The 27,014-nt window shown below is 36.0% G+C and overlaps 1 protein-coding gene and 1 long non-coding RNA gene across 8 annotated transcripts in view; one reads left to right on the top strand and one right to left on the bottom strand.

Moving 5' to 3' along the window:
- The window catches only part of LRRC4C (leucine rich repeat containing 4C), a 1,285,379-nt gene extending 1,264,118 nt beyond the window's left edge, over nucleotides 1-21,261 (bottom strand). For all 7 annotated transcript variants that reach the window (XR_012076693.1, XR_012076692.1, XM_072969820.1 and 4 more), the window contains exons 1-2: nucleotides 20,923-21,261; nucleotides 20,167-20,274 (exon numbers count right to left, since the gene is read on the bottom strand). The gene's annotated coding sequence lies outside the window, so the exon portion shown is untranslated. The remainder of the gene's footprint in view (nucleotides 1-20,166; nucleotides 20,275-20,922) is intronic.
- A 116-nt stretch (nucleotides 21,262-21,377) lies between these two features.
- Nucleotides 21,378-24,375, top strand: LOC140699021 (uncharacterized). Its single transcript, XR_012077055.1, has 3 exons — nucleotides 21,378-21,682; nucleotides 22,443-22,534; nucleotides 24,264-24,375. It is a non-coding gene; the product is annotated as an uncharacterized lncRNA (long non-coding RNA).
- Nucleotides 24,376-27,014: the final 2,639 nt, after the last annotated feature.

Raw genomic sequence — 27,014 nt, forward strand, 5'->3', positions numbered from 1 at the left:
GTCAACCCCACACTATTTATCAAAAAGATTGTTCTTTTCCCACTGAAGGGCAGTGTTTCCTTTGTAAAAATTAGGTAACCACAGAAATGTAAGTGAGTCTATTCCTGGATTTTCTCTATAGTTCCATTGGTCAATGGATCTATCTCTATGCCAATTCCACAGTCTTAATTACGATAGTGTTATGTACCACAGGCCTCAATATGATATTAATCTAGTTTCTTTATTATTCTTTGATTTTACATTAGTTATTATGTGTCCTTTGCATTTCTCTGTAAATTTTAGATTCAGTTTCTTAATTTTCACCGACACATGCTTGCTTGCACACATATGGACAGCCATGCACACACACAATCCTACAGGTAGTTTTTATTTTAAATGCATTTAATCTATGGGTCAGTTTGGGAAGTGTATATATATATATACATATATATATACACACACACACACATACATATACATATACATACACACCCACATGAAATTTTGAGTCCTCCAATCTGTGTATGTGGAATGTCTCTCCATTTTTGAAGTTAACTGTGGCATAAATATTTACATACAATAAACTGCATCCATTTAAAGTGTACAGCTAAGTTTGACAGAGATGTAGATACCCATGAAGCTACCACCACAATCAAGATACATAAAATCTCTATTCCCTTCCAAAGACCCTCACATTCCTTTGCAGTCTGTTCCTCCCTCTGCTCCCTTCTTCAGGCAACAACTGATCAATTTCTTGTAACCAGAAATTACTGTGCATTTACCACACTATTAAATGTGTAGAAACACACTGTATGTACCTCTCTGTACTCAGCTTCTTTCACTCGGAGTAATGATTTTGAGATTCATCCCTGTTGTGTGTATCAGGTAGTTTATATCTATGTGCATTATTCCCCTGTATGGAATTAACACAAGTTTTTAAAAAATTCATTCATCTGCTAATAGGAATTCTGGTTGTTTCCAATTTGGGTCTATCCTGGACAAGTTTCTGTAAACATTCTTGCACAACTCTGTGTGAACATATGTTCATTTTTTTCAATAAATACTTAGAAGTAGAATCTCTGGGTTGTGATAGATACATATTTGTTTTTGAGAAATCACCAAAGAGTTTTCCAAAGTGGTTATGTCATTTTACAGTCAAGTAGAATGCAAAAGTTCTTGCCCTCTACATCTTTACATAAACAATTTTTATATTTTACCTGGCTTTCATGTTATTATTGGCTATAGTACAATCTGCCTACTATACAAGCAATAGATTATTTAACTTAATCTTCACAAAATAAACTGATGTAGACATTGTATTTTAACATTTGATGAAACTCTTGTATGTACAATTTGAGCTGAGTGCCTAAATGTTCATAGCTAGTCAGTGGTGCAGTTGGGATTTGAATTCATATGTTACACTAGGGTTTGATATCTCTTATTACAGCATGTCTTTTTTTAAAATACAGTCTTTAGTAAGAATAAAGATTTAAGAATTTAATTTTGAGGAAACACTGTAATATTATTTAATTTTTCCCTACTGTACTGTCAGAGAGGCAAAGTAGCATTCTGCCTAACAGAAGCTCAGTTTCCGGGTTCGCATCTTGGCTTAGCTGTTTATTAGATATATACACTTGCACAATCTTTTAAGACTCATTTTCCTTACATTTTAAATGATTGTAATAATAGGCCTTCCCTTACAGGGCTGTTGTGACAATGCAATGTGATTAATGAAGGTAAATGCCTATTTTAGTTCCTTACATATAGGAAAAACCAATAAGCATTACTTCCTGTAATACCCTAGTGCTATGTGAGCAAATAAATCAATAAACAGAAAGAACAATTAAATCAAATGATAGTAAAAATGAGAAAAAAAAATCTCTTGAAAAACTACTTCATTTAAAAAAAGGTACAAGATTTTGGACTCTCTTAAATATTAACAGTAATACCAAAATACATAATTATATTCAGTTTAAGTAATCCTTTATAAAATTTAAATTTTAGCACACTCTCCCTCTGAGAATAAGAGCTGTAACTGCTACATAATCCTAGATTTGCAACTGGGCGTATTTCTCATCCAATGGAGAGAGCCGTATGTAGCATAAAGACAGAGAGGAGAAAGCTCACCCAGGACATGGTGAACAGTACTTAATTGACATTGTAAAAGTACGTGAAACAAGCGTTACCCGAAATGAAATTTTTTCCTTTCTGAGGTAGTTTGCATTGGATTTCTATGTCCACCTAATACACAGATTCAGTGTTTCTCTGTACAATCAATATCTCTCTTCTGAGATCCTTTTTCTCATTTTGGTTTAGCTATGAATTCCTTATCACATTGTACCAAAGATGCAGGATTATCGCTCAAAAGTAAAAATCAATGGAGGAAAAATGAATACTTCATTTGCTTTGTGGTAGAATTTCAGGCACGCATTTCCCAACAAAAATGTTGGGCACAGCAAGGCATACAGCTAGTCACTGGGCCGGCAGATCAGGCCCCACCTCATCCTGTCACTACATGCCTCTTCTCTATTCCAGCAAATTTTCTTAAAATATTGTTTATTATCATTCATTAGAATGTTTCTATTCAAGGAATATTTCAAATATCTTCTTGGTGGCATCTTAGGTGGGAAATTAGAAAGGGAAAGTTTCGATGCTCTTTGGTAGAGAAGTCATAGGAGATAGTAACAAAATCATGTGTTCTCCATCAGACAGATCTGAGCTCCAAAGGGTGGGACTTATTTTTGTCTTTTCTATTTTATTTACCAAGGCACTCTTAAAGCCAAGTACAGTGATTGGAATGTACTAGGCATTCAATAAATTTTTGTTGAGTAAATAAATGCCTTAATCTAAGTTCTGTCCCCTACTAACTGTTTCATTGGACAAATTACTTGACCTTTCAAAATGTGTTTCCTCCAAATGTGAGACTTGCAAGATTCATTAGAAATTGTCTGGGGAAAAAAAATACATGAATACTAAAATGAAATCCATGGCAGACAGACAGAAAAAAAGTTATACATATGTTTTGAAGTTTGATTAAAGCAGTTTGATTTTTAAAACTGGTGCAGGGCTGAGGGTGAGGGGAACCAGAGACTCTGGTGCAGAGTAACAAGATTTTGTGAGGACTGTGCTTCTTGACCTACTTCTTGAATAAGGGTTTCAACGAGTGAGAGGATCTGGCTTGTAAGAACAGAACAGAAACGACGTATCGGCCAGGAGATCTCACGTGTAAGAGCCTCAAAGCATAGGCAGAGATCTAACCCCGTATTTGATTTATCAACCTTCAGAAATAGTACTGTTAGACTTTTGGATAATATTTCTGGGTAGATATTGGCAAGTGTTTTGTCTATGTCCAGTATCCGCCAGCTTCAATTAAAGTCCATTTCTAGGATTTGTAGGACTAGAAGGGGAAAGACAATTTTTTGATTTATTGACAGTCCTGTAAGCTTCTGTGCTCATGTCTATGGCCTCTAATGTACTAAAGAAATAAGAATTAACCTGAATTCTGTTTTTTTGTTTTTCTGTGTTAGCATCTATACACCACAAGCAAATGTTTAGAAAGAATTAATTTGGTCTCTCTCTCTAGAACTATAGCATTATTCTTGCTGCATGCATCCTTTGTGTGGTCTAATTTTTTACAGTCCAGGCCAATAGGACAATGATGCTTATAAGATAACTCTATGCTCTGAGATAAATAATTCAATTATTTGCTGAAATACATAAAACCAACATCTAGCTTCTAGGTTTTCATTAAAAGGGAAGATCCTTCTTTATATTATTTTCTCTAAAATGTAGTTGGGTATAAATGTAGTTGATGCAGCTTTCTTTAACGAGTGATAGCATGCTATATTTTTTCCTTTCCAAATAAATTAATTTATGACAATTATTTAAAATGTGTTTGTTACAAGCAGCACACGCTTGAGTCTTGATTTTATATGTAACCTGGCAATCTCTGTCTTCTAATTGATGTGCTGAGATCATTTATATGCAAGGCAACTATTGATGTGATTAGTTTTAAGTCTATTATCTTGCTATTTGCTTTCTATTTCCCCCTTCTGTTCTTAATACCCCTTTTCTATTTTATGATTCCATTTTATCTCTTTTGTTGGCTTATTATTTACAACCTTGTATTTTTTGTATTAGTGTTATTCTAAGATTTATAGTATACATCTTTATCTCAGTACACTTACTTCAAGCAACGTTATACCACTTTATGCAAGGGAATAAACATTAAATTTTGTATAATTCAATTTCTCCCCTCCTAACTTGCATGGGTTTTTTTTAAAGACATTTTACTTAATACATGTTACAAACCTCACACTGTATTTTTACCTTGTTTTAAAAGTCACTTATTTTTAAAGAGATTTCAATTGTAATTAAAAAATAATATATTTACCTACGTAGTTAACACTTCTGGCATTCTTTACTCATTTGTGATGCTCCATAGTTCCATCTGTTACTATTTCCCTCTCACCTACAGCCTTCCTTTAAAATTTTATGACATGCAGGTTTACTGCTGCTGAAGTCTCCTGTATGTCAGAAAAGGTCATTTTTCACCTTCATTTTTAAAAACTACTTTCTCTAGGTATAGAATTCTAGGTTAACAGTTTTCATTTCCTTTCAGAATTTGAAGATGTTGCTCTACTGTCTTCTCACTTGCATGTTTTCTGCTGAGAAGTCATCATTACCTGTGTTCCTGTCTTTTTGCTCTGGCTGCTTTTAAAATATTCTCTTTATTACTGGTTGTGAGCCATTTGATTATACTGCATCTTTCAAGTAGTTTTATTCATGTTTCTGGCACTTGAAGTACTTTGGTTTTCTTAGATTTGTGAGTTACAGTGTTCACCAAATTAATACATTTCTGGTCATGATTTCTCAAATGTTTATTTTGTCCCCTGTCTCCCCTCTCCCTTGGGGACTCCAATTACGTATATATGAAGTTGCTTGAAGTTCTTTCATAGCTCACTGATGGTATCATTTTTTTTCAATGTTTTTCCTCTGTGTTCCATCTTGAATGGTTTCTTTTGTCATGCCTTCAAGTTCAAGGATATTTTTCTACAAACTAATTAGCTATTGATCTCATCCACTGTAGTTCTCACCTCAGACATTTTAATTTTCATCTCTAGAAGGCCTTTTTGATTCTTTTTTATATCTTCCATGTCTCTACTTAACTTTTTGCACAGTTGGAACAGTTATATTACCTGTTTTACTATCCATGTCTGCCAACCCTAATATCTATGTTATTTCTGAGTCATTTTTTAATTATAATTCTTCTTCTTATGGTTTGTCTTTCCCTATACCTATCTAGTATTCTTTAATCAACTGCCAAACATGGTGAATTTTACCTTTTTGGGTGCAAAGTGTCTATATTCCTGCAAATATTTCTAAACTTTGTTCTGTGACATGGTTAAGTTACTCACATACAATTTGATCTTTTTATGTTTGTTTTAAGATTTGTTGAGTGGGACAAAAGCAGTGTTGGTTTAGAACTAATCATACTTCACTAATGGGGTAAGGACCTTCTTAGGACTCTACCTGATGTGCCACTGAGCATGACGTATTTTTTTGTTTGTTTTTCTAAAGGGAACAAGCACTGTCACCAGCCTTTTTTGTGCACAGATAAGTACTGCCTCTAACTCTCAGAAAGTCTTTCTCACTCTTCGATAATTCATCAAATGCATGTGTGAATCAGAACTCAGATGAGTATCTGAGAAGGATCTAACAGTAGTATCTGAAATTCTCTCTTTTTGAAGTTCTCTTTAGTATAGGACTATGTTCTGTGAGCTTTAGCTCTCTCCCTCTGTCTCTCTGAACCCTGATTCCGTCTCTTCAGAGAATCTACCTGCTTTTCTTCCTGAATTTCCCTCCTTGTAACCCAGCCTGTAAACTTTCTGAAGACAGTACAATAATAAATTGGAACAACAGTTAGGTGTCTTAGTCTGCTCAGGCTGCTGTAACAAAGTAACATAGACTAGGTGGCTTATAAACCACAGAAACTTATTCCTCACATGGCAGGAGTAAGGGAGCTCCATGGGGCCCTTTTTATATGGACACTAATCCCATTTATGAGGTTTTTACCCTCATGAACTAATCACTCTTGAAGTCATCACCTTCAAATATCATCACACTGAAGACTAGGTTTCAACATATGACTCGGGGGAGAATCCAAACATTCATCCTATAGCACACATTATACCATGTAGCCCTTCTTCACAGCATGAATTAAGATTGCGATTTGGCATTTATTTGGGCATTGATTTGGTATTTGCCACACACTAGACTCTAAACTCCATGACTGCAAAATTCTTACCTATTATCAGTCACCATTTTATAATCCGCAACTAATACAGTTCTTCATGTGTAGTAGATACAAATAACAGTCTTAAACGAATTGGCTTAACATGCTTTACATCTGTATTCTTTTTTTGGAAGTTAGGGCTGAACATTTCACAATAAGACCAGCTCCTCTTTATCCTGAAGGGAAATTAAGCCCCCAGGAATGGTTTAAACTCCCCTATGACAATGAAATGCTGTGCCTCTTGCCCAATTTTAGAGATATTTAGAGGAAAGTTTCTTTAAAAAAATTATATCTTGCAAATGAGTTAATTATTTTTGTTTGGATTGTAGTAATTCTGCAATTGTAGATTAATTGGTTCCATCTGCTCTGTGATTTTCCAATTAACGGGTAATAGCTTTCAAAAGTCAGTTCATTTCTAACATGTGTAGGAATGTATTTAAGATGGTAATTTTTCCCCTTAATGCTCTCTGTTGCTTTTTTTTTTCTTTTCAAGTCCTGAGGCAAATGGCACATTCCTACTCTGTTAGCTGAGGCCTTTCCAAGACAAAACTTCCTGAACAGGGGTATAAACTTCCTTCTTTGCCATTGGTGTTCTGGGTTCATTTATTATTTGCTGCTGTTCCTAGTGCTGATTAATGACGGTAATTTTTAAGACTAGAGGTGTTTTATTATTTTTTTGATTTAAAAAACTGATTGACTGTTTGATTAACTTTCTTCCAGCTGAGTTTTCATATTAATAGAGATTCCTGACTGCACAATACCTACCATAACTGGATTGGGGGAACAGCAGTGAAAGAGGGAGCTTCCAAAATTGAGCATAAATATTCAAGTCTATCTCTTACTAGAAAGCTGACCTTGGATATTACATTACCTAATTGTAGGCCTTATGAAACACTGAAAGTTTTTGGAGTATTTCCTTTCTTCCACTTCATCATAAATACCATCATCTAAGTCAAACAATTTTTAGAACCTCCAGGGCATAATTAAATGATTTTGCTAAATAGTGACTGTAACATGTAATAAGGAAACTGGCCAAGCAGTCAAAAACTTTCAGTAGGATGGAGGCTTCCTCTGAAAAATAAAAACAATGTAGGCTAAAGGATGAGAACACAGACTATGAAGTTATATTGTTTTATTTATCTACTTATTTACTCATTAATTCAACAAATAACTTTTTAGTATTTACCATGTGCAAGGAACTATTCTAGGTAGTTGGCATACATACCTCAATGAATAAATCAGTCACAAATATCTATTTCCTTATAAAGCTTTCATTTCATTATAGGTAAGATAAACAAAACAGAAAATAAATAAGTAAATTAGAGATTTCCACTTCAGGCCATAATGGAGTAACAGAGACTGGATTTAGTTTCCTGCTTAAATAAAAACAAAAACCAGAAAAGCAGGCAAAATATATGAAATCAAGGGTTTTCAGACATTGGACAACAGGCAGAACAAAACTGTGATAACTGAGAGAAAACCAAACAAGGTTAGCCCATGTTTTCCCAAACTAAATGTACAGAAACAGTTTCCAGATCACAGTGAAGAGATGAAGACTTCAAACAGACCTGAGGATTCAGAGGGTAGAGTGTTCAGAGGATAAGACGGCTAGAATTTGGCGGGCAGAGTGTTGTACATGAGGAAGAGACAGAGGGGGATGCTTGGAGAGCCTCCTGGAGGGCCCTTAATCTCTGGCTGAGTACTGATTCGCATATGCATGAGAGAAACTACCCAATACAGTGAAAGGAAAACCAGGGAGCAGTAGACCAAAAAATTTCAAATGCTAACATAGCTATGAATAGGTTATGTTTCTTCCAGCCTTGTGGGAAAACTCTGCAGTTCATGAGGCAGGGGGTAGACTTCAGATGTGTAACAGTTTCATAATGAGGCTAAATTAATCTTAGAAAAAAGCTTGCTCTGCACTTGTTCTAACAAATTTTAAAAGCAAGACTCAAAAAGATAAAACTGATTCCAAATAACTTAATTGTGTGTCCCCAAAAGGCCCACCATTATTTAAAGAAATATAGCAAAATCTAGCACTCAGTAACATAAAATTTTTAATGTTTGGCATCCAATTAAAAATAATCAGGCATCCAAATGAACAGAAAAATCTGAAACTTAACCAGAAGAAAATCAATCAAAATATATCTAGAAAGAATAGATATGATAGAATTTGCAGGCAAATGTGTCAAAACAGCTATTATAAATATCTGCATATGTTCAGTAAAATATAAAAATGGCAATGAAAGAAATGAAAAAGTTAACAAAAAACCACACTGAGAAATAAATTTCTGAAACTGAGAAATAAATATCTGATATGAAAAATGCACTGAAGGAGAGGTAATGACAAATTTCAATGCTGCAGAAGAAAACATATAGATATAAAAACAATTAAAAATAGAGCAGAGAGTTAAAAATAAAAGACTGAAACAAAATTAAAATCTACTTCTGGTTGAAACAAAATAAAAATCTACCTCTGGTATAATATCAAGTGGTTAAATATGTGGAATTGGGGTCCCAGAAAAGAGAAAGAAGACCAGGAAAAAATATTTGAATAAATAATGATTAAAAGCCTTCCCAAATTTCATAAAAGCACAAACCACAAAGATAAGAAGGTTAATGAAACACAAGCTATATGAACATAGTGAAAACAACCCAGGGCAGAAAATGGACAACCCTCAATCAGATGACATGACCAAAAACCAGGAAGATAGTATTGTCATGTTTGACCGCTCTTTCAGCACTCAAGATTTGTCTAGGTGCCCAGCTCATACCATACTGTTAATACAGCATAGCTGCCAATGGCATCACAAGTTGAAATAAGTTTTGAGCAGGAAGCTGCAGCTGAGAATAGTGGTTTTCATTGTCAAAATCCTTAAGTTGGCCTCTTTGAGAAGAAGCACATGAGAATGGTGTCTAAATCGTTAACCCTGGGCTCCCTGAACCACAGGAGAAAGTGAACTATGTGGGCTCACAGCTGAAGGTAGGGAATCCGAGAAGGTGGAAGGAATGGTTGTAACTGCTGAGAAGAAAGACCTCAGAGTTTTTCAGTTCTCCAGCCTTGCAGCGGCTGGGTAGATCACATTCATATATTAGAATAACCTAGATTATAACCTAGAACAGAAGCCTACTTTTAGCATTTCAAATTACTTTAAAAGAGCAGAAGGAGTAATTTTAGCATAGATCAGAATAGTGACAATAATGTACCACCGACAGCATCACTAGTGACTTCAGATGGGAGTGTGAGGCAATTTGTTTCCTGAATCCAGAGGCTGGGCCTTACAGACTGGTATTCACATGCCCCTGGATCTCACATGGAAAACCTGTCCAATGAACTTACAGATTCCATTCTGTTAGGCCTATGAAGGAAATGGTGGGCCGCCATGAACTGTCTGGGTTCTGTTTCTCTCGGTCTGGTTTAAGTCTCCACTATTCTGTCCCCAGGGTAAGGATGGATTCCCGAAGAGGAGGAGCCAGTAACATTTCACAGTATCGCCTCAATGCTATCTGTAAGAACTGTCAGGAACTCACAGATCCTAAAAACTCTGCTGCTTCCTGGCGATGATGAATGGGGTCACATCCTCATTAGAACATGGTCATCCGTGCCATGCTGGCGTTCCACCTACAATGAGGGCATCTGTCGGTGTTCTGTCAAAGTGCAAGAAGGCCTCATCAGGGGTCAACGTCTTAGTCGCAGAGGGAGCTCAGAAGAGTGCCTGCAAAATCTGCTACAAGACTTTTCTGATGCTGACAGTTTAAAAGGAACACATGCATATTTACACAGGTGAAAATCCCTTTGCCCACTTAACAGGGCAAGAAGTTGATATAAAAGTCTAAAACCGCCCGTCTGTGCTGGTAGAGCAGCAACCTTCCAGGTTCTTCTCTCTAATTCTGCACTCTGAGGTGATGCTGACGCTAGCCAGCTGTAGGCTAGAAACAAGACTCATCTGGTAGAGAGCTACTGGCGTAGGGTTTGCAGCTTCAGGCTGCACAGTCGCTTTTGCACTTGTGCTGTTGCATTTCCAAGTTCAGGCTTTGGTAAAAGGACGCAATTCCTGAAACCAAATCAAATTCTGTTTGGGTTGTGGGTTCATCACCAGTTGTGGGTTCTGGCCAGCAGAAGTCCCACCGAAACGGAATGAATTACTCAAGACTCTGTGGAAAAGTCAAGAGAGCGAGAGGGAGTCGGGAGCCATCTCCATGAGCCTCTCAAACACCCCCACATTTATTGTGTACAATCAAAGGAGAAATCACTGACAGTTGTGTGATGGAATGCAGGAATTTAGGGAAAGACAGGTGGGATCTAGATTGTAGAGTCTGGCTCAAGGTCAGAAGACCCTTTATGCTTTGGTAAGTCATGTTCCTGATGACATCAGCGAGCCTTACAGCTTATCAGGGCAGAACATCTGAGAAGAAGCTGCTTAACATTTTTCTTGGACTCAAGGCGGCTGTGCCTGTCTTAGGTTGCCCCCTTCTGGGGGTCTCACCCGTCAGTGACTAACCAGCCTTCTCACCTCTGAGTCTGCAGCTTTTTATAACTTGTTTACCATTCCAGCCCCAGGCTCCTTCCTTTGGGGGCCTACAGTTTACCTTTAGGGAAGTCATGGGAAGAGGGGAGCAAGATACATTCTTATAGATATGTTAAAGCAGACCACCAGCCCAGCCAGTTCCTTGCTTTGAGGATAGAAGACTATTTAACAGCAGGCACGCCCAGCGTTTATAGCCAAGGGCCTGGGTTGTTGCTTTGCAAAGAGCAGAGTGCTATCTAAAACCTCAACTATGCAAGCAAGGCAGTTACTAAGCACATTTGCTCTTCTTTAAGGAGACAAGCGGCTGGGGTCTGTTACAATTTGTTTACCCAATCATGGGCTCCCACATGGGGTTGGATGATGAAGTCAAAAAGCAGTTAGTAATTAATGTTGTTAAAGGTTGCACATTTAAAAATGGAAAATTAAAGTACAAAAAATTTTAAACAATTTCTACACAATTCTGCGAATCATTAAATTACATTTATGTGACCTGTGATAGGAATATTTAAAAATTTGTACAATGATGCAAAACATGCTTATGTAGTGATTCAATGCCTCTCTTAAAGAAAGGACTTTGAGGACATGTCTGTCTGCCACAAACATTTTAACGTACGTCATGAAGGTAGTCCTAGGCATCAGGAAACACAGTTTTATTTGTGTCATTTGTATGCATTTATTTGTAGTCATACATACTGCTCTTTCATTATATTGAAACTGGGTCCAGAGTGAGTACCATCTTGGATTATTAGGTAGATATACTTTTGAATACAGCATTCTTGAATAAAATATTTGACTGGGTTAGTATAAAGCTATTTGTTATAACACTTTGTGTAAAAAGTCTTATATAGTAAATAAAGCTAAATTAAAGATTAAGTAAAGCTACAGTAATTAAGATTACATGGTATTGGGAAAAAAGGAAAGTAAATCAATGGAACAGAAGAGAGATCAGAAACAATATACACGTAAGGATATTTGAATTATGACAAAGAACTACAGAACCATGGGAGAAATGAATGTCATCTCAATAAATTATACAGTGACAACTGGATATTCACATGGAAAAAAAGAATAAAACAATCGCTCCCATTCTCCCATTAGTATTTTTGTTTTTTTCAGATTTACACTCAGGAGTGGAACTCCTGGGTCATGGTGCTATTGTTAGTTTATTGAGAAACCTCCATAGTGTTTTCCACAGTGGCTGCACCAATTTACATTCCTACCAACAGTGTAGGAGGGTTCCCTTTTCTCCATACCCTCTCCAGCATTTATTATTTGTAGACTTTTTGATGATGGCCATTCTTAACTGGTGTAAGGTGATAATCCACTGTGGTTTTGATTTGCATTTCCCTAATGGTTAGAGATGTTGAGCATCTTTTCATGTGCCTTATTGGCCATCTGCATTTCCTCTTTGGATAAATGTCTATCTAGTTATTTTGCCCATTTTCAACTGTTTTTTTTTTTGATGTTGAGTTCTCTGTTTTTTACTTTTTGATGTTGAGTTCTCTGAGCTGTTTATATATGTTTGATATTAACCCCTTATTGGTCATACCATTTACAAATATTTTCTCCCATTCAATAGGTTGTCTTTTCATTTTGTCAATGGTTTCCTTTGCCATGCAAAAGCTTTTAAGCTTAATTAGGTCTCACTTGTTTACTTTTGCTTTTATTTCCTAATAAAACACTAATTTGAAAAGAAAAGATACATGCACTCAATGATCATAGCAGCATTATTTACATTTGCCAAGATACGGAAACAACCTAAATGTCCATCAACAGATGATTGGAGAAAGAAGATGTGGTGTACATGTGCAATGGAATACTACTTAGCCATTAAAAAGGATGAAATTTTGCCATCTGTAGCAATATGGATGATTTGGAGGGCATTATGCTAAGCGAAATAAGTTAGACAGAGAAAGACAAATACTGTATGATATTACCTATATGTGGAATCTAAAGAATGCAGTAAACTAGTGGCTATAACAAAAAAGAAGCAGACTCACAGATACAGAGAACAAACGAGTGGTTGCCAATGAGAGGGAAGGGGCAATATAGAGGTGGAGAAATGGGAGATACAAACTATTGTGTGTAAGATAGGCTCAAGGATGTATTTTACAATACAGGGAATATAGTCAATATTTTATAATAATTGTAAATGGAAATAACCTTTAAAATGTATAAAAATTTTTAAAATGTTTTAAAAATCCCTCCTACAATTATCCAGTTAGATTTTAGATATGCATGCATACATTCACAATGTCTGTAATCCAAGAAAAAGTGACCAAGTATCCAAATAAGCAGGAAAATTCAAGCTTTAACCATGAGAAAATCAATCAACAGAAACAGGCCAAGAAGGGATAATGATGGTGAAGTTTTAGACAAGCATGTTTATATGGCTGTTATAAATATACTGTATATGTTCAAGAAGAAATTATTAAACTGATGATGAGAGCATGGAAGATGCAAAAAGAGACTCAAATGAAATTTACGAAATTGAGTAATCTGAAATGAAAAATACACTAAGAATATTAATGGCAGATTGGCTATTGCAGAAGAAAAATCTGAAGCCATAGCCAATAGAAACTATACAAAATAAAGCACAGTTAAAAGACTAGAAACTACACAAAATAAAACACAGTTAAAAGACTAAAAACTTTTCTAGAGTAAATTTACAGAAAATAATATAGAATAATATTCTTCATGGCTTTGGGATAAGGAAGGAGGTCTCACTGGGGTCAAAGATCACTGGAGTCTGGTAATAGAAACTCTGTCAACAGAAAGAAGATAGATGTGGTCAGAGGATGGGATGCATACAACTGAGCCTGTATAAGGGCTACATCATGACAAATTTTAGGTTATGACCATGCAAGTGAGTGACTGACATAAGGGAATAGGATCACTGGTGGAGAGGAGAGCAAAGGCATGACAGGCACAGTTACATGACTTACTTAAGTTTTATAGTGAGTTAACAATTGACAAAACTAGGCTTCAAATTCAATTCTATTTAACTTTAAAGCCATGATCTTTTCAAAAGAATAAAAATCTTACCCCTTAAGAAAATGTAAAATTTGGCACATAATTAAACATGACAATTTCATGGACCCAAAGTGGATATTTCAGATCTGGATTAAATAAATATGTCAGAATCAAAACATTCTATATTCTATTTCCTCAGAGAATTTGGCTAGCAAACCAGTGTCCCATGCTTAGGTGTGAGCCAGCCATGCTAAAACACACATGCACATGATCACCTAAGACCACCACAGCAGCACTTGCCAAATTGTGAATTTAATTAACGAAGGAGAAATACATCCATTACTACATTCACTACAGGTTCTAATGGTGTATATCTGGGAATTTGGCTTTACTTCCCAGGTTTACCATGTCCAGTGATTCTTGCACAGATACAATTAGCCTTTTCCAGTGCCTCTGAACAAATACACATTCCAACTAAATGAGAAAGCTTGATTCTGAATTTAAGAAAAAGAAAAAATAATGAACATAGTCTAAAGAGAAAGATGCAGAAAAAAAAAGTCATTCTTTCAATAGGATCATAAGTTACAGTGTCAGTATAAGTTCGAATTATTTAACACAACTTCTCTCAGTATTGTTTGTGGGCAGCAGTTTATTCATTTTTAAAACAAGATTCTTACACAATTATTCATGTTTTAAGATTATATTGCTTTTTTAACATTAAATTTTACATTTTGAGATAACTGTAGATTCACATGCAGTTTTAAGAAATACAGAAGGATTCTGCATACTCTTTACCCAGTTTCTTCCAAGGTAATATCTTACAAAATTATAGTTCAATGACATACCCAGTATATTGACATTTATACAACTCAACAATCTTACTCAGATTTCTCCCGTTTTACTTGTACTCATTTATGTATGTGTGTGTGTGAGGGGGTGTATTTCGTTCTATATACCACATGTACAGATTCATGTCTCTACCACCATAGTCAAGACACAGAAGTTCCATCACCACAAGGATACCTCTTTTGGTCCTTTTATAATCACAACTTCCTCCTTCCTACTACCTCCTTGCTCCTAACCGGTATAACCACTGATCTGTTCTCCATCTCTACAATTTTGCCTTTTCAAGAATGTTATGTAAATAAAACGATTCAGTATGTAACCTCTGTGATTGGCTTTCTTCACTCAGCATAATTTCCTGGAGATTCACCCAAGTGGATGAGTGTACTCAGTAGTTTCTTTTTACTCTTGAACAGTACTCTATGGCAGGGATACACTACAGTCCTTTTAACTATTAACTCATTTCAGGACACCTGGATTACTTCTAGTTTGGGCTATTATAAATAAAGCTCCTATGTAAATTTGTGTATAGGATTTTTGTAAACAAATTTTCATTTCTCTGCGATAAATGCCCCAAGGTGCAGTTGCTAGGCTGAACAGTAATTGTGTGTTTAGTTTTACAAGGAACTAACTGATTTCTAGAGAGGTATATTGCTTTTAAATAAATAGAAATAGTGTTTACTGAGCACTTATCATGTATCAGGTGCTTAATTCATTAATTCATGTATAATTTGACAAATATTTATTGTCTCTCCACTATGGTCATGGTACTGTTCAAGAAGTGGGAATAGCTTAATAGACAGGACAATTTCCCTATCTACATTCCAATGTGGGAAGAAAACAGTGATAAATATAAATAGAAATGATAATTTTACGTAGTGGTAAGGGAAATAAAAACAATTAGGAAGATAATGGTTTGTGATACGGCAATGGAGGGGCACTTTAGCTAAGGTGGTCAGGGAAGGCTTTTCAGAGATGGTGACATATAAGCTGAAAACTTGATGATGAGATGGAAGGAGTCCCACAAAGACATGGAGAAAGATGGTTCCAAGTAGAGGGGAAGGGCATGTGCCAAGGCTCTGGAGTATGAATGATGCTGGCAAGTCTGCAGGAGAGAAGAAGGTAGTGTGATAAGAAATCACTGATGAAAGAAGATAAGGGAAAGAGGCTGGAGAAGCAGATGTGGTTCTCATAATATAGTTAACTTTCAGGTCCTAAGATGCTTTTCTGTTTGTCATTTGAAACTGTTAGGGACTTTCACACTAGGAGGGATAGAATTTGACTCAGATTTGATGGCTCATGGAGAATAGACAAGATGGCCTGTATAGTGAGGTCTCAGCAGGAAAATACAAGCCATGTTCTCTCCCTGGAAGCCACTCTATGTGGGGTCCAACTCTACCCAGGAAGTTTAGGGATATTCAGGCAGGAGACTACTAGGGGTGCGCAGGACCCAATTCCCAGTCAACTCCTCAATTCCTTTATACAAGCTTAGAAAAATGTTTCAAGACGCAATGAGGCCATTTTGAGCTTTGAAGTTCAAATTCTGACTGCCATTTGCTAGTAGCCTAAGAAAACTTATTTAATCCTTCTGGACCGTTTCCTTATTTATAAATAGAATAACAAACCTCACAGAATTTTTAACAATTAAATAAAAGAATGCGAATAAGGATTTGTCCACAGAGTCTCGTCCTAGGACTCACATTTATCTTGAAGAAACATCAGTATGGGCCCCAAAATACCTCCTGGTATTTCTCAACACAAGCGTCCCTCACCATGTAGGTAAGATTATGAAATTATTTACTAGCCATAGATTTAAAAAGTGATAATTATGAAATCAAAATATTAATATTTATGTAAAGGCCAGAAGTCGATTTCAAATTCTTATTACCAACCCACTCCCCCAAAAAATGAACACCAAAAAAAAAAAAAGCATGAATTTCTTAGTGATTTAAAATTCCTTGCATTCTTGGGCAAAGGTAGAGACCAACTGTTAATTGCACATCTGTGATTACTATAATCAATGTTAATTTACTATAAACCAGGTTTGCTCATTGCTATTTATCCAAAAACAACATACGCAAAGGGACTCTGTTTGAAAACTTCTCTATGGTCTTGGCAAAATAGGAATTAGGAACAGATTTCAAGACAAACAAAAACACACTCCTGTCCTGATTCACACATGAAACATTAAAAAAAAAAAACCTATAAAAATGGAAACAATGGAAACTGTGTCAGTGCTTAGACTGTGAAGAGACAAGATTCCGAATGTCTGCATTTTTTATATACACCTTGGGTATCCCCAACAGACAATAGTTTTGTGGAGGTATTCTTATCTCCGAACTTATCAAGTATACATTAAAAATGTCATTTTTTCTTTTAATGCCAATCATGATTTAATAAAATGTTTTTTTAAAGATAATGAAATGCTTTGAAAGTGGAGACATTATTCTAAGTCAGTCACATAAAAAAGGCTTAAATGTTTTCTGAAATTTCCTCAAATCTATTCTCGAGCATCTTTATCTGCCTAGAATGCCAAATAAACGGTCACCTCTCTACACACGGGCAAAGAAATCGAAAAGTCTGATTCCCTAATAGATGTAATGTTATATTTGTGTCTCTTGCTTAGTTCAAGTCACCAATGTGGTAGAAACTGGGCAAGGATTAATGGGATAATTACCTGTAAAAGCATTGTTGAAGTCAAGAAGAACTGGGGAAGTCTATTCAGACAGTACAAGAAGCTTATTAGTTTTATTTTTGGTTTCTTTCCAGTCAGACTGTGTCTCTGTTCATGCCTGCTCCTTGCTAAATCTCCAAAGTTAGAGGAAAAGGCAGTGAGTAACCATCATCTGCCCAGTGCTTTGCACCATAGAAAGCCAGCAAATGTGGGCTGAGAACTAAGATCCTTCTAAAACCACAGGAGCCATGAATAGGTATGGACAGCATTGTGGCAAATTCTAGATTGTCAGAATGCCAAGACTTCAAAGTCTGTCTGGTAAAAGGGACTCAGAATTCACCTAAAATTGTTGAACTGCTGCTTTAAAATGACTTTACAGTCTAAGATATTTTGCAGTCTTTATGCTTTTCATATTTTTCATAGAGAAGTTCTCTTGGAACTATGGCCTAAATTTCATCACTTAAGTGGGTCATGTTTCTTTTAATTTTTCTTCTGTAAATCATTAACTGCTTTGTAGTGACAGCTTTAATACATAGAAGATTACATATGGAGTTGGTGTATTCATTATTTGTCTCCCTAAGTCATATGAGGCCCATCTGAAAACTTGCTTGTACTTCCTAACTAAACTGCCTGGCTTCTAGTTTAATTAATATGTGCCTCTGTGTTGTCTGAAGAAAAAAAAAATCAGGAAATGATGTGATGCTATTAATAGAAATAATATTTTGTCTTATTAAGAGGTGCTACTTTTGACATTTACCCCCAAAAGTATCACTTAGAAAGGTCATCTATGATTTTTTTCTCTTTTGTGTTCAGAATTAGATGGCCTTTGATAAGCTGTATATATGTTATAAATCAAATTTTGAAAGAATAATTTTAAAAAATCATTTAATAATTCATGGAACTATATAAACGGGTAGCAATTAGGGAAAATGTAAACATTTATCATACCCAAATAAAATCAGAATGGATAAAAGAATTAACAAAATTGATCAAATCATAGAAAACTCACTGTAAAAGAGAGAATATTTTTCACATTTGGGAGGAATAATTCTGAAATAACAAAATAAAATACTCAAAATATGGAAACAGTTGACTATATTATATATGTGTAAATACACACAATTAAAATATAACTATATCTGTAAAAGTTAATAAATAGAAAAACACAAATATTCAGGCAGTTAAGAACTTTAAGAATATATTCTGAACCATTAACAGCATCTATGGGAGTATAACTATATGGAACTTTTACTTTTGAAACCATTCATTTGTAGATTTTACTTTTTTATAATAGATATATAACTTAGTAATTATAAAATAAAATGATTTCGTGTTAGATAATACAAGAAATGTAATTTGATATCTAAAATAAGGAAGGACATTTAGAAGACACCCAAATCTTAAGACTGTGATTCTCTTTTTTCTTGTGAAATAATATTGCTGAACTTTCCTTGACATCTTAAAAGCCCCAAGTTTGCTTTAAGGTTTGAGTGATGACAGGGTAAAGACTCATATTTGATCTGTTGTTTTCACTCTTTGAATTACTGCGGAAGATAGCTTAGATACATAGAGAATTCTTGTACAAACAGGGTGGATATCTGAAGACAAGCAAAATTTGGCATCAACTGAAAAACCATAGATTCTTAACATTATTTAAATCACTTTTTAGATTTAGTCCACTGAAAACATTTACATGAAATATTAAAAAAGCCAACACTTCAGAATTAGAGAATTTGCTTTTGATCCCTCTGCTTGAGTGGTTACTGGTACTTGAGATTACAAGGAGTCTATGAAAAACAGTTTTCATCTACATTTGAATATTAATGAAGGCAGATGGTATTTTAGAAAACAAAGAAAAAAGTCCTATGCTGAATGATCTCTAAATATAGCTGTTGTCTAGAAGTGGTTTTCTTTCTTGTTTGTTTGTTTGTTTGTTTGTTTAAGGCCAAATGCTCTCATATTAGAGAGCTGCATTTTTAATCCAAAAATGCATGTTCAAAATTTCTGTAAAATCCAGTCATTTCTTTGCAGTTAAGCCTCAAATTCAATTTAAATGATTTTTTAAGTGACCACTATAAAATAGAATCTCTGCAAGATTCTGTGGTTATAGAGATGGTTAAGACACAGTCCTTGACTTCATGGATTTAATTTCCATCTTTGTAGCTGAGAAGCTACTGCAGATTTTTTTTTCAATTCCATATTTTGTGACCTAAGATACTGTTAGATATCTGATCAAGGTATTGTTAAAAACACACTCTTCAGGGTCATTCCCGTAAGCTTCCCTTTCTTCTTCTTATCATAGATTTTCAAGGCTGGATGAAAATTCATTAACTTTAATAACAACAAAAGAGCCACAGCAATATCTATGGAATACAGGAACTGGGATGAAAAACTTAAGACACAGAAATGATCTCATCCTCTCAATAATCCTGTCAGAAGTGCTGTATGTGTCCCCATTTTACAGAAAAGGAAGCTGAGGCACAGATAGGTTAACTAACAAATCGAAGAGTAAGGGTTTTAGCCAAGAGCTGTCTGACTCCAAAGGCCTGATACAGCATCTCATTCCATTTCTTGCCAAGGATGAAAAACCTTCCTGTAGTTAAAAGGACAATTTTTGGACTTAATTATAATTTGTCCAAATCCCTAACTGCCCCTTTATATCTGTGTGACTATGACCAAAGCAGCTGATCTAAGCCTTGTTTTCTCCTGTATAAAATGACCACACTAATATCTAGGTAACTGATAGTATGTGTAAAATACGTAGCACAGTGTCTGCCCAATTTTAAGCACTGTATATGTGGAAGTAGTAATTATTATTATTTTAAACATACTTTTATAGATACCCCAAAGGAGGCACTGAAAAGGAAACTTACCATTAGGTAGCATCCGAACTTGAACCTAGGTCTCTTGAAAACCAGACATGTCTCATCTCTCGAGGCAGCTGTTATTTCCATGTGGTCCACAGCAAAAGCATCATATGTCTGTAAACATATGTACAACTCTTTATTTCCCCATCAGGCAGTTTCAGATATTCATATTCTTAAGGTTGATACCTGACAGCTCTACAAATGTCAGCATCTGACTAAGATGCTGGTCCAGGGTTCCATTTGCTCAGGTGGAGCAATAAGCCAGACAACTATTCACATGTGATCTTCCTGCCACCAGTAGATACCTAAGACTCTCCTGTCCCAATCATGAGTCCATTCCTCTCCTGTGCTTTAATACACATCACCTACTGCCTGCCTTCATATTTTGGACTGGCTCCATTTTGGAGCCTAATTGATAAAAACCAACCTCATTAAGAATTTTTAAAAATCCAGAGAACTTTCGTTAATTTCCCCTTAGTGAACTGGGAGCCGTGATGCCTGTACTCAGACAAATTTAGGTTAAGTCTTAGTTTCACAATTTCCTAGCTGGATGACCCTGGGAAATCTACTTACCTTCTTTACGACAGTTTCTTTAGTAAACAGACCATATGAGGTGTGATTAAGGGACAGTGTATACATACATACTATTTCACTAAAACAGCATTACATAAAAGGTATAGATACAACTGTATTTTATATAAGATACATGTATGTATTTACAAATCTTACACAGACTTAGGCGAGGTAATATGGGGAAGTTACCTTATAAATTATGAAACTCTGAGCATGTGGCGAGACGGCTATGGCGGAACCAGGTCCATTCGCCCGAGGCTCAGTGAGCCCAATGCAGACACGACGAGATTCACGGCCCAGGAAGCTTATTACGAGCCGTCGGAGCGAGGAAAGGGAGCACCATTCTCAGGCCCACCTCCCGGAAGGTGACGAGGGTTGGGATATTTATGGGATAAGCAGGGTGGTCTCCGGCGTGAGGGAAGGGAATTGGGACTAGGACAACGGTGAAGTAGTTGCCGTTCCGCTGCGGTGCATCTGGGTATCTGCCTTACGTGTGTCTGCGTATTCAAAATGGACGCCGTAGCGCATCTGAGGCTGGTGTTTCCCGGCCCTGTGACGTCAGAGCGCCAGTACGTCAGTCATCCGACATCTGCGCAGGCCCAGTTTGAGGCTCTCTGCGCAGGCCCAGTATTAGGTTTGGGAATCCCAGCTTTCACCCGGTAGGCTTCTGTGCTGTGTGGGAGCTGACGACAAATTCCTGAAAAAAAACCGGTTGCTCTCCGTGAAGGTTTGCAATTAAAGAGGAAAAAAGAAAAAAAAAACTAAGTGAAAAATCGATGAAGGCAGTTTACAAGGAATGGGGTTTTAATAAGCAGTTCCCTTATCTGTTGTCCAGTAAGATAAGTTCAAGAATTTTCTGTTAGCAGCAACTGTTAACTCCATGGGGCACGGTTTTCAGAAATATGCGTTTGGAATCAGAAGAGCCTGAGTTGACTTATGAATCCATTAGGTAACCTCCCTCAACTTCAGTTTCATTATCTATAAAAGCTCATCAAAGGATACTTTTAAGAATTAAAAAAGTTATAAAAATTATTTTATGGCCTTTCTGGAGGTAAAGATCCAATCAGTTGAGGAATTATAATTCTTTTTGTAAAGTAAATTTATAAGTAAATTTATTTTTGAGTTACCTTCAGGTACTGTGCTATCCATGTGCCTTTTTTGGTCTTTTTTCTTCCAAATTAAAACTTCTCAGAGAGAAGGGAGCTTTCAGAACACTACTCTAACATGTAACCAGCAAATCCTTAATGCCTTCCAATCCCATGGAGCTGGATGGCACGTGGAGTTGGGGAGCAGTTGCTTGAAGCCCTTATTCTGGACGCTGAGTTGCCTCCTAAGGCTGAATAGCTGGGCATTACGTAAAGTGACAGAATTCTGGCCTATGTCTTTTCCCCTTGTCAGATTCGTCCTTTTTTTTTTTTTTTTTTTTTTTTTGCAACAGAAGGTGAGCTCAGACCAGCATTCCTTGTACTTGGCACTAGTGTGACCCTTCAGAACAAGGATTTGTCTCTATCCACTGAAATTTCCAAATCCCTAAGAGCATTTCATTATCCCTTGTTAAAAATTTCTCCCCTCTGCTCCAGTATTGGACAGGGATTAAATTTGTCTGGGCTCCTGGAATTATTCTGTTTTCAGATGTAAATGAAAATGCCATTTGCTGTCAGTTTTGATAAGTCACTTGTATGTTAAGTCTCTCTCTCTCTCTCTTCAAGGTATGACAGCTATTTGGAGACTTGATGAATCATTTAACAAGGAAAGCCAAGTAAAGTGATTAAATGTTCTTTTCTTTCCAATCTTAAACTATGTAAGTAATTATTTTCATTACAGTGTTCATTTGTGTTGTCTTTTATCACTAATTTCAGTTAATGATTATTAATACCAACAAAATAAATATAATGATTAACATTTAGAAAAAAAATTTATGATATAGGTTCTTACATGGCAAACATTTTGCAGATGTGGAAGTAGAATTTCTGGGTGTTATCATCTATTTTTTTTTTATTATTAAAAAAATGTAGATGCCAGTGAGAAGTCATAGGACTTCACTACAGGAATTCACATTCTAAATCAATAGTTCTCAGAATCTGGTATGTCTAGAATCACCTAGAAGGCTTTAGAAGGGCCCCATGTCAGTTTCTGATTCAGTAGGTCTGAGATGGAATCTTAGAATTTAAATTTCTAGAAAATTCCCAGGTGATGCTGCTGTTGCTGCTCAGGGGATCTTACTATTCTAGGAAATTATTCCAAACCATTCTGATACGCATATTAAAATAATAGAAGCAAGGAAAAGAAAGGAAGATTATATATTAAGATTTTGCTCTGAATCACTTTGTTTTCACAATAATGGGTATTTTTGTCCTGTGTTGAAGGTATGCAGATTTAGGCTCAGATATTTAAGCAACACTCTCAAAGCTACCTAAGAAGGGATAAAGCTGGAATTCAAAAGGAGGCCAGTGGGATTCTAAAACTGGGTTGGAAAATTCAAATAATTTTTAAAGAAATGCATTTAATCTACTCAAAAGAAGTCATGCAAATGATAAATGACTACTGGAACTCAGCCCCAGCTTCAGGGAGACAATAGGGAGCAGTGGAGATTACGGTGACTTTTCAATCACATTTCTATGACTCAGACTGTGTAAATTGTTACCATGAGGATTATTACAGACTGAACTGTGTCCCCCTCCTAAATTTATATGCTGGACTTCTAACCCCCAGGACCTCAGAATGTGACTGTATTTAGAGATAGAATCTTCTAAAGGGTAATTAAGATTAAATTAGGTCATATGGTGAATTTAGGCCAATACAACTGGTGTCCTTATGAGAAGAGAGATTAGGACACACATACACAGACAGAGAGAGGACCATGTGGGGACACAGTGAGAAAGTGACCAATTGTAAGCCAAGGAGAGAGGCCTCAGAAGAAACCAAACCTGCCCACATCTTGATCTTGGACTTCTAGCCTTCAGAACTGTGAGAAAGTAAATTTCTGTTATTTAAGCCATCCAGTCTGTGCTATCTTGTTATGGCAGGTGTCTAGCAAACTAATATAAGACTACTGTGTCTTACCTAACTACATCTTCAGATTGCTTCAGAGAAGTCAGCAATCTGGACTGTGTGTAAAATCTGCTGATTTTTATATCTTGGCAACTAAATCCAATTGATTTAAAACATTATAAGACAAACCTCTGCAGGTAAAATAAAACAAGGTTAATTTACATTGTATTATGAAGTTCTGTTGCAGAATGGTTGTTTAACAAATGTTAGTGTTCCTTTCCTCTCAGGCAATAGTAAAATTTTGTGGCATTATTGGAAATATAGTTATTTATCTTGGAAAGTTCCCCTAAAGGTTTGAGGATAGAAACCACATAAACTTGCTTTGTTATCTTCCTTTCCTGTCCTTTCTATTTGAAGCTAATACTTAAAGACATTCTTGAGAGAGTTGATTGAGAAATGTGGAAAGGGAGTTCACTTCTGCAAATTTCTGAGAAACAAAGAAAAGCACCAAAAAGAAAGTGAATTTTTTTTTTTGGCAGGTAGAGCAATTTTGTTTTCCACATAAGAACTGCACTGTGGAAGCCATGGTTGTGCCTCTTTCGTGAGACCTCAGCGGACACTTACTCAGAAAGATACAAATGGACAAGAGCAGGTTCCTAGGTACCCATTTCCCAAAACACAGGTAGAATGGTGGGAAAGGTGATTTGAGGGACTCTCATTTCCTTCTGAGTAAAAGGTGGATTTAAAAGTTGATGTGGGGAAGGTATAAAGATGACACACAGGAACCTTAGGACAAGTTCAGTGAGAATTCAAAGACTTTTTTGTCTTTGAACAGAAAAAAAAAAGAGGAAGCAATTTAAAAAGTCGTTTGACATCAGAATCTCTGCTATTGACCACCACACTGCATTCATAAAATCTGAGTCTCCTTGCTGCTTGTGTTCGTTGTAACCTTGGAAAAGAGGAAAAAATATGTATCTCCGGCTCCAGTGGAATCTTGTTATAAATAAACTCAAACTCTTTTTGAGTGCAACCCCCAATAAAAATATTTTTACATCATCGTTATTTAATATACCTATTCACATGTATATAACTGAAACAAATAGTATATAAAACGAATGAAACATTTTTTTTACTATGTGTGATATCTCAATATTTGCTGTTCTATTTCATTTTTCAAAAATACTTGTCATAGTCACCAAATTGTTTTTATGACGCTCTAAATGGGTTGTAACACATAATTTAAAAACTTAAGATACTGGAAAAACTGCTTTAAAAAATAAAAAATAATAAAATAATGCGATTTACAGCAACATGGATGGACCTACAGAAATCATTCGAAGTGAAGTAAACCAGAAAGAGAAAGAAAAATACCACATGATATGGCTTATATGTGGAATCTCAAAAAAAAAAAAAAGCACACTATGAACTCATCTACAAAATGGAAACAGACTTGCAGACACATTAAACAATCTTATGGTTGCTGGGGAAAGGGAGCGGGAAGGGATAAATTTGGGAGTTTGAGATTTACAAATGTTAGCCACTATATATAAAAATAGTTTTAAAAAAGTTTCTTCTATATAGCACAGGGAACTGTGTTCAATATCATGTAATAACCTTTAATGAAAAAAATATGAAAATGAATATATGTATGTATATGCATGACTGGGACATTGTGCTGTACACCAGAAATTGACACATTATAATTAACTACTTCAGTTAAAAAAAAAATTGAAAGGACCAAGCAGAGTGTGTAGTCTGATCATTCAGTCTGATCTGTGCTTATCCGTAGACGTTATTCTCAGACTGACTTAACAGAGGGACGAAGTGCTAAGATTCATGGATTAGTTGAGAGCATACAACTTTCCAGGTGCCGTTCTGGGTGGCTGTATAAATGAACGTAAAATTACAAATAAATAAGTTCCTTCATCATGGACCTTATTTCTTATGAGGAAGGTATTATTAACAGATTGGTTTATAATATAATGATGGATCATAATAAAAGCCATGAATAAAAATATAGCCTCATGAGACAATGGAGAATTGCTGATAGGGTTATGTTTTTAGATAATGTAATCATCATAGAGTTTCCAAAAGAGGTGACTTTTAAGAAAAGACCTAGTGAAGCAAGGGAAAGAGGCATATGAAGACTGGCCTAGTAAAGAATATTGGAGGCGGGTGAAATGACAATGCCAAACCTTAGAGGCAAGAATGAGCATGGTGTGTTGAAAGAACAACATGAAGTGCCAAAGGTCTAAAGCAGTAGGAGATAAACTTGGAGACATACCCAGAACCAGATGATATGGGAATTTTCAAACATACATATCTAATTTTCAAGGCAGTCTGGAGAGCCACTGCAGAGTTTGCAGGAGAGGAGTGGCATGAACTACCACAGATTTTAAGCTTTCACTCTGGTTGCTTTGAGGGTCATTGACCGTAGGAAACAGAAGGGTAAGTCAGTTCCGAGGCCTTCATCCAAGTATCAGTGACAGATAAAGGTGGCTTTGATTATAGTGGGAAAAAATAGATTCAAGATACATTTTGAAGAGAAAGCTGACAGGATTTTCAGATTGACTGGAAAAGGAACATAGTTAAGAAATGACAAGAATTTAAAACGGCACTAAGGATTTTGCCCACATAGCTGAGTACTTGGTAGTGTCCTTTATGGAAATAAGAAAGATTGAGGATGAGAAACACGGGGTAGAAATCAAGAGCCCTGCATTGGAAGTGATACACTTGAGATGACCATTACACTTGCAAGGGACTGGGGAGTGAGCAGCCTGAAGCTTGGGGGAGGAGGGTGTGCAGCTGGAGCTGTGTGTTCAGCATTTGGACGATATTTAACACCATGAAATTAGGTGAGGTCACCTCAGGGAGTACTGAAGATAAAGGAAAGATGGATTCCAAGACTGGATCCTGGAACATCTACCCTTTATCATTCAGGAATAGGAAGTAACCTTAGCTAAGGATAATGAGAAGAAACTGTATAAGGTAGAAAGAAAATCAGGAGCTTTCTGTGTCCCAGAAGCAAAATGAAGAAAATGTTTCAAGAAGGACCTTCATTGTGTAAAATGCCATCGAGAGGTCAACAAAGGCTAAGATTTGATATTTGACCCCAGCAAGATAGTGGTCTCTTAAAAGTCATGTCAGTGAAGTTGTAGGGAAGAAACCCTGCAGAGGGCAGTTTCAGGAGAAAATGTGAGGTGAAGAAGACAATTAGCAGAGACTACATTTGAGAAGTTTTGCTGTAAAATGGAGAAGAGAAGTGATCAGATAATTGCCAATGCATCTTG

This window comes from Vicugna pacos, chromosome 10, assembly GCF_048564905.1.
Source record: "Vicugna pacos chromosome 10, VicPac4, whole genome shotgun sequence".
Taxonomy (NCBI): Eukaryota; Metazoa; Chordata; class Mammalia; order Artiodactyla; family Camelidae; genus Vicugna; species Vicugna pacos.